The 9,469-nt window shown below is 41.7% G+C and overlaps 1 protein-coding gene across 1 annotated transcript in view; it reads left to right on the top strand.

Moving 5' to 3' along the window:
- The first annotated feature begins 101 nt into the window (after positions 1-101).
- Positions 102-9,469, top strand: part of LOC307164201 (cell surface glycoprotein CD200 receptor 1-A) — a 19,757-nt gene continuing 10,389 nt past the window's right edge. The window contains exons 1-2 of the mRNA XM_079880693.1: positions 102-228; positions 7,161-7,337. The gene's annotated coding sequence lies outside the window, so the exon portion shown is untranslated. The remainder of the gene's footprint in view (positions 229-7,160; positions 7,338-9,469) is intronic.

Raw genomic sequence — 9,469 nt, 5'->3', positions numbered from 1 at the left:
CGATCATGTCACTGCCGCTACAACACCGCTAGAGGGCAGTCGATACAAACCCAACATCCGCATGTCAGAGCCGTAATGTAAATATGTTGTTTTTCCGGTCTGATGAACCATGAACTCATCTTTATTCATTCGTATTTCGTAGCTTTATATAAAAGCTTTATATAGACACGTGATTTAGACATAGACTATTGAAGGCCAACAACAATGCACTTGCAGAGATACAGAAAGGTAAACAGAATATCTCACTGTGCTTTGATAAATGGTATTCGGTGCCTTTTGATTTTGATCATGATCTTATTGCCGAAAAATATTGAACAGTATATCAATAATATAATTTTAATATGTTACAGCATTGTTACAGGTCCAGTCTCCATGTGTCCTTCTCTGGACAATACTTTTTTAGAGGTTAGATCAGATGTTTTAATAGGCTATTTTTTTTATTATTATTATTATTTATTTATTTATACACAAGTGTTGCACATAGAAGGCCTTGGGACTGAGAAAACATACTGGGGGTGCAGGGTTTACCTCTTAACATGAAATCAAAATTGCCATATTTACTTTATTAGCGCAAATTGTTTGTTTTGTGGTGAACAGTTCATCCATGCAAGTCAATCCACACAAAAAAAAAATTTTTGGCTTAGAAAAAACAAGCCACGCCCTCTATTTTTCCTCATTTAGGATGGATCCCAAATGGCACACTTCTCGTTGCCTTAAATTGCGTGTGTCCACCAAGCGTGCCGCACAAGCCCTGAAAAGTGAAGCCAAAACGTCTCGATCGCCCCCCGGTGACTGGTCCTAGTATAGGTCATAAGCCCCGCCTCCCCGTGTTATTCAGCTGTGATTGACAGGTTCTCCGAGCGAAGTAGTCACTGAAGCACCAACGGACATTTTTTTCGGGATCTTCGGAGGACTGAGGTGATTGTATTTACTTTATTTTAATAAGCCTCTTGTCGTACTGCAATCAATTTTTAAAAAAGTATGCAGAATGCACTTTCCCTGCGAGAGTGAGGGCGGAGCGTTGATTTCGCGGCTTTACTTCCTGCTCACTACTGCGCAGGTCTGGTCCCGAGATCGCTACTGCGCAGACTCAAGTTCCAATATGTCAGCGCCATATCGGGACTCTGGCGGCTTCAGTTCTCATCAATGGAAGAGAGCGAAGGGGCGTCGTCCATCTTTTTTTACAGTCTATGGTGTCCACCAAGTGTACGAGTCTGTAGGGTGTCCACTACGACCGCTCGCGCACGCTCAGCGCATCCACCAAAATGTTTATTCAATTCAGAGTAGGCTAATCAATCAATGCGAGTCGAGAGACTCGAGTGGAAGCGTAAAGGTTCGTACGTTCAAATATAGGGTTGTCCGTGGTTTCAGAATTTGTTGTGGGTGTATGTGATGGCACGGATGAGTATTTCCCAGCCTGAAATTTGTCCCAGTCCGGCCCTGTTCTCCATTGTGGTTATTCAGCCTGGATACATTCATTAGCTAACAAAATTTTAAATATAATTTCTTTTGTATTGTATTAATATGATGTGAAGTCGTTACCAGAGCGAAATTAAACAGGTAGTAATGGCTACTTTTTACTTAAGTACATGTAAGAGCCCATACTTCTTTACTTTATCTTGAGTAAAAAAGTGTACTCAGTACTTCAACTTTTACCGGAGTATCTTTGGGTGTACTCACACTAGGCACGGTTGCCATGAACCGGGCCCGAGTACGATTGTCCCCCCTCCCCACTCCCCCTCTGGCCTGCACTCACATAGGGTTTCAGCATTCGTGCCGGAGCACGCTTACGTCATTATGGTGCAACGGTTTCGGGATAAACAGAAAGAGCGGCGCTCTCACTGAACACAATGGAGTCCATCGCTCTGTTTACTTTGTGGATAATTTTGAGTCGTTTGGTCCACGGTGGTCCACAGCCCTCTCACAGCCTGTTGTTAAACAGATCTATCGCCTTTGTGGCACGAACATTTTCACGTAATCGTGCTGCTCGTATGAGGAGGTTTCGCATTGCACCTCTGCCGTAGACCAAAGTGACCCTTTCCCCGCCAATGTTGGGTTTGGAGCGTCGCAAAACCGTGACGTCGCGCGTCCTGTTCCGTGCTCTAGCACGGTTAGCGCTCACACTGCATGCGAACCGCGCCCGAGTCCAACTGAACCGTGCTCTGGCCCACCTCTTCCAAGCGGGCCAGGGCCGGCTAATCGAGCCGCGCCCGGGCACGGTTCGGAGCACTCACACTAGTCAAACGAACCGCGCTTTGGTGGTCAAACGCACTCGGGCACGGTTCAAACTGGCTAGTGTGAGTACACCCTTTGTGTGTACTTTTGCCATCTTTGAAACAAGGCTATTTGTGTAACCCAACTTCAGAGCAAGAAACCAGGACACTAATTGATAAAACAAACACTGTCAGAAAGTGCAGAAATTGTACTTTTAGACGTACAACAGCCTGTCAGTGAGGCAGTACCTGCAAAGATACACCAGAAATACCAAATATTGCCCACCTTTAACATGGGTATATTTTAATATTTGTATTTTTCTACCCATGCATTCTAAGTTACATTCTAGTGGTGTATGATCACAAGTGGACCCTTTTTCTGTTAAACTGGTAACCATACTGCATTTGAAGTTTGAACATGATCTTATGAGAGTTTACAAGCAATCTAATATCCAAAGAGAGTCTAGAATGTCGCAGACCCCCGGTTGAAGACCCTTACATTACATAATCAGTGATTCTGTCTACACTGGACGCAACGCGACACTATGATTTACCGACAATAAACGGACACCTGTTGAAACTCGCCTGTTAAGTACACGCACTTGCACTAATTTACACGAAGGACAAATTATTGCACATTCGCTTTGATACATCCAGCTTGATAGCCTACACAGTCTAATAGTCTAACGAAATCCACATTTTACTGTACCAATTTTATGGGCCTTATACTTCCTTTTTGAGCCAATGCAGATGAATAAGCAAAGTTATTTCAGGGCAAGATCTCCCTGATTGTAAAGCAAATCGTGATTTGTTGGAGCGAGAGTGTGCTATGATTGGTCAGCGCAAATGGCTGTTGGTTGTCTTAAGTAGACGGTGGATGGAGTCCACTTATTTGTGAATTTGTGCAGGTCTTGACCAAGTGGCAACCTTCAGGTCTCTCTCTTGAATCCAACACAGAAGTGACTTAAACTGCAATTCATTGACTGAGGGACAGAGAGAGTATTAGAGACAGGCTCCAAAAGAAAGTGAATCCCATATACTCCCCATGTTAATATACCCAAATTTACAGCAGAAAAAAAAAAACATGTTTGCAGCCTGGTACAAAAAGTGGTTTTGGTCTATATAGCTAATTTTGCCCTTCATGACAACTGTGAGGGGGGTGAATTTTTTTTATAACTCACCCGTTTAAGTTATATTAAGACTTAAAGTTCTGCATAATTAAGGGTGTGGCCACTTGAGTGACAGGTGGATTGCCGCTGCTGTCACTACTAGCCGCTTGTCTGCAGTCTGTTAGCCGTCACGTCACCTCAGCTAAAAAACGCTCTTCAAAAATGCTCTTCAGAAACCAACGGGTGAAGTCACGGACACTACGTCCATATTTTTTTACAGTCTATGGTCTTGACTCAAAATACACAAATGAGTGTGAGGATCTACAAATGCACAGAAAATTGGCACAGTTGTGTTTGTGACATAAAACACATTTGTAAATATTTTTTTAATTTGCAAATCTTATTTTATTTATTTGTGAATTTTATTATTTTTTGTGAAATCTTTACATTTATTTGTGAATCTCAATCTATTTATTTGGAATAATGCAACAATTCTTTGGTAGGTCAGTCTAAAAAACAGAGCTTGCAATGCCTGATGCTTGTCAACAGAGGCTGCCAAAAACAGTGAAACGATATTTAGCTAATTCTACTAAACTAAAAATGTCTTTCTTTTACTTGTGTAGCCTATAAATAGTTTGTGTATCATTTTGAGTCACTCAGAGTCAAAGTGTCAGTTCAAGCGAGCAGGGACTTCGCTAGGAGGATGAACATTCATATGTAAATATGCACTAGTTTAACAAGAAGACAAGGCGATGTAGCTGTTGTAGAAAAAAATTGATATAGAATAGGTGCACTCACAGCAACAATTGTTCTCCCCTTTGCCATGTTTAAAGTTTTTGGGCATGCCCAACTCGGAAACTAATTTTCCCAGTAGTAAATACGACTTGAGAGGGCATTCATGTCCAATTTCGGACTAGGAAACTTTACTGTCAGACACGTGTGTGTGTGTGTGTGTGTCTGTGATATATGAATAGAATAGAATAGAATAGAATAGAATAGAATAGAATAGAATAGAATAGAATGAGGCATTTATATAGCGCTTTCATATGTACTACTGTACACCCAAAGCGCTTTACAATCATATCAGGGGATCTCTCCTCAACCACCACCAGTGTGCAGATGATGATGATGATGATGTGACGGCAGCCACATTACAACGGCGTCAGTGCGCTCACCACACACCAGCTATAGGTGGAGAGAGGAGAGAGAGTGATAGAGCCAATTCAATGTAAGGGGATTATTAGGAGGCCATGATTGATAAGGGCCAATGGGTGGAATGTGGCCAGGACACTGGGGTTACACCCCTACTCTTTAAGAGAAATGCCATGGGATTTTTAATGACCACAGAGAGTCAGGACCTCGGTTTTACATCTCATCCGAAGGACGGATCAGAGTCAAATCAGAATATAAACACTGTAATGTCATATATTGTATATCATATTGATATCATACATTGCTATAATAGATTATTGTTGCTACCAGAACTTCAGATTGACAGCAGAAGGTCTGGACTCCATAGCAGCTTTCATTGGCAAAGGACTGCCCAGACTGACATGTAAAGCAACGTCATGTTTTGGGTTGTGAAAATATAAAGTCGATGTCCCTACAATAACAGACCGGTGTTCTGACTATTTGCACAACCTATCAGATTGGGCTACCAGCGTAACATTCATGTGGTGTGATGTGGTTTGAGGCTTTATTAATGTCCAAACCTACCGAAACCCTAACCCTACCCTTAAAGCAATGGAAATATAGTGTTGGTAGCACCATCTGATAGATAGCATTTTTCGTCAAGACACTGGCAAGTAACAATCTTGGACGAGTCTATGCCGTGAAATTCACATTCTTCACATTCTTTTGAAAATTCACTATTTAGTTGAACACCACTGCTTTCTTCTTCCATTTGGGGATTTGGCGTCACAACGGCTTTGTTTCAAGGTTAACCACTAAAGAACACGACACACACGTCTCCCGGCCAGTAGAATTCAGATGACGACTTTGAAACTCCTGAAGTGTTTCCAATTATGTGTGCCATATGCATCAGATGTGCAGCCAAAAGTCTGAGGCTGAGACTATAGGCTACCAGGCTAGCTAGCAACTTTTTCAGTGACGTCAACCATTCATTCAATCAATTTATTCAAAAACGCTGATTCAGTCAGGAACAAAACAAAGGTGCTGTGATTAACTGATCTTTGAACACCACCTTGGAAGACTCAACAGACTACCAACACATATCTGGTGTGACTGACGATTAAATTTTCATACATATTATTCGTCAGCGCTAACGCTTTAGTCGTCTGAAATCCCCTTAACCGTGAAAAGTTAAAAAAGGTTTAAAAGTTCACACTTACATATAATCAGATATAGTATGAAATATGCGTATTTGCCGTGCTGGTGCTGCGAGGGCTCCGAGCCCCCCCATCCCAGGCTGGGATAGGACTAATTGAGAGTGAGGAGTTGGGGTGGAGGAGGGATGCTTTGTTGCGTCCCTCAGAGGTTTGTTGGCTCTATAAGCCTCCTCTTGCGCTGATTGGGTAGATGCTCCTCCCGAACTTTGTTAATAAAGCATTATTTCTCAGCGAACATGGCTTTTTTTCACTTTCTTGTGTTCGCTAGAAATGGACGCCACATAGGCTAATACTTATAGATAACAAATATATTTCACCCTCTGCTGGAATAAAAGTGCCAAATCGGTAACTTCTCTCCATGCAAAGACTTGAATAAAGCAATTCAGTATGAATCATTTTTTACCCACCCCTTACAATTTGTGTAAGGGGTGGGTAAACTTAGCCTGGTAATACCAAACTCTGCTACTTCGCTTTGCTTCGTAGACAGAGTCTGGAATGGCATAATAGAGAAGTGTTTTCTCTCTTGCGGGGGGCGCTTGTCTGAAGTTTAAAATCATTGGTTACCCGTAAGCCAATCACATAACGTTTGGTTATGGCGTGTGTTATGCGCATGCTCAGCCGCATCTAACTTCCACTGTAAACACATGTATGATGCGAAAACAAAACCATTGAGCGAAATACCGGAGTGAACATGGCTGTGAACGACTTTTGCAGATTATGTGAAGTAAAAATCTACGCATCCACGGTACAATCAGTGTCTACGTCACGGCTCTCAGCCCGCCCTCTGTTCGTTGATTGGCCCGGCTGTTTTCAGGCCGGAGGAAAACGGAAAGCTATTACGCTGTCTCAGACTGACTACAGAAGCGAAATGAAATTGAGCGGAAGTAAGAAGTCTGACGTAGTCAGGCTAGGGTAAACTGGAACTCTGTCCCCTCTTGAAATTCACCCCCCTGAGCCCCTCCCACCCCCCTCCAATTTCAAGCCTTGCTTTTAATACTAGATGAGATGCATTGATCTCCTTTGTGTTTTCTCTTTCTTTATGAAAACACCTTCGTTTTCTAACACACTCAAACGTATAGTGAAGTGAATGACTGTCACACTTATTCAGTTGTGTTTATTCTTAGTTTCGATTTCATGGACTTTTAGTTTGTTTTCATTAGTCACATGTGTACCTTTGTTTGAATTTCCCGCACTCAACAGTTTCCATGGATACTAATCATCATCACAGCAGTTTGTCATTTAGTTCATCATCATGTTATCATCATTAGTTCCTCACCTTCACTCAGTGTTTGTCTGGTTTATGTTTACGTTAGTGCATCAGTTGTATTTCATTGTCAATATTTGTTGGATTACCTTCTGAGTTTGTTTTTAAAGACTTTTAATCTAATGTTCTCCGTCGTCGCCTGACAACTGCATCTATGTGTGACAATTTTATAAAATTCACTGATGTGCGAACAGTGAACCTGTGGCTGTTTTTCTCTTTTTTACAGCATGTGGTTGGGTTAGCCTGCAACTGCTTTCATCCTCTGCTGGCAGAGAACTGGCGGCTCTTTTCTGTTCTCAAGATAGAGTGAAGAGAGGTGGTGAGATACATGATCACACGTTCACACAACCGAAAGTACCTCATGCTCCTACACTGCATTTTGCCGCAGATGATCTGATTTGCCGTAAGTGACACAGTCTTCGCAGTAACATTTTAGTGGATTGTTTGTTTGTGGCTTGTGCTCTTAACTTTAACACATTGCACACATTAAATAGATGTTTGTGTGGGTGTGTGTTGAGAGAGAGAGAGAGAGAGTGTGTGAGAGTGTGTGTGTGTGTGTGTGTGTGTGTGTGTTTGTGTGTGTGTGTGTTTGTGTGTGTGTTTGTTTGTGTGTGTGTGTGTGTGTGTGAGAGAGATAGAGATAGAGATAGAGATAGAGATAGAGATAGAGATAGACCCAACACATTATATTAAAAATATTAAAGCATCATGTTTGGAAATTCAAAATCCTACTTCAGAAAATTGGCCATGCTTCCTACAATGACTGTGCTCAGAGTTATCAAGATCAAGATATCATAGTCTACATTCAAAAGTAAAATATTTCAATATAAGCTTAATGGCTCCCTGAAATCAAAATGTAAGTGTTTTTTTAGCTTTTAGTATGAATATGTTTGCCTTGAGGTTATGAATAAGCTGGTGTGTTCCAAAACAATGACAAAATTCACATTTAGGAGATTTAAGCATTCAAAACTTACAGTCTCTCACTTCCACTAAAATGGATCACAGATTTTTATGACATCAACGCGGTCTTCAGCTTCTCATCGCATCTTCTGTCCAATCAAATGCTCTCTAGAATCTAAAGCGTCCCGCCCCTATGCTATAAATACCAGCTGGCAAAAGCGACCCGTCACGGAGCAATATGGATTGGAGACGTGTGTTCGGTTGTTCAAACGCTCGAGTTTTGTTCCGTTTTCCAACTGTACGTTGGTTAGGAATGAAATGGCTAGAATTTATTCAAACCTCTACTATTGAATCCAACGTATCTTAAGCGCTCGGATTCACTTCCATGGTGCTGTCAAGTACGAATTGCAGTCTGTGAGGTAAACTAAACACTATTGGCTATTTGAAAAGTGGGATGAGCCATTCAATGTGTCCTGCCTTAGCTTCCTGTTTCAGTGGAAATTACGTCAACGCATCATACAAAGCTGCGCGTTTCAAGGCACTTCAGTGGGCCTTTAAACATTTCTCATCAAATTCTTCCATGACCAAATGTTCTGAGCTGCTAGTTTTACTACTATGTCAATTTACTATTCATTACAAAACTAAGTTGATACTTAAAGGGATATTTCACCGCTTGAAAGATGAATGTGTTTTTAAATTGGGTCATTTATGTAGTAGAAATGTCAAATTATTTTAGAAGTTGGTGCCTTCTAGACTGAGAAAAGCCAGAAAATGTATTTTTGGCTCATGTGGATGAAAGACAACAACTCCCAGAATGCACTTGCTTTCGCTGCCCTACGATGCCACTTCCAAGCCACGCCTACCGGTTACAGAGGGCAGTATCGGAATAAATAATACAACTAGGCTACTAGTTGACTCGAAACTGAAAAGACGCCGTTTTATCGTACGATCCCACCCCCTATGGACGGCAGTGTTGCCAGATCTCGCGAGACAAATAAGCAACCAGGCCAGTGAAAACAAGCCCAAAACAAGCGACTTTTTCTATGGAGTTTATTTATTATGTTCTGTGAACATACACAGAGCAATGACATGGTTAATTAATGCGGTGCATTTTGATGTCTTTGTCACAAGTTGAGCAAATTAATTCCCCAAGGTGATCGGCTGATTTAATGGATGTGTGACAACAAGATACATTTGTGGCTACCTTCAGCTCAGCTCTCTGTCTTGACTCGTTGTTTTTGGAGACCGTGAACCCAATGTCCAGAAGGCTCATTGAGGAGAACGGTGCTGCATTTTTAAAAAAACGTTTTTCTGTGCTAGCATGTTGTACGAGGTCCGCTACATAGCACAGTGCACAGTGCTTTTGAGTCATCCCCCACGACAGGTTGAATCCATTCTTTTACTCCTTTTTCTTTCTCCCAGTCTGTGTTATATTTCTTCCCCTATTTCGCTCACTTTGTCCTGGGCATTTGTTCCTCCAAAAACTCTCCTACAGTCCATTCACCATCAGTCGCGACTCGCGCGTATTTTCATTTAAACGTCACTGACGTTTTCCTAACCATAAAAAAACAGACTGCCCTGCTCTGCCTCTGATTGGCTAGTACTCGTTGACATCTGGGTAAGAGCCAATTAGAA

Source organism: Squalius cephalus (assembly GCF_949319135.1).
Source record: "Squalius cephalus genome assembly, chromosome: 9".
NCBI classification, from domain to species: domain Eukaryota; kingdom Metazoa; phylum Chordata; class Actinopteri; order Cypriniformes; family Leuciscidae; genus Squalius; species Squalius cephalus.
The sequence above is the reverse complement of the archived record's forward strand: the minus strand, read 5'-3'. Positions and strand labels throughout refer to the sequence as shown.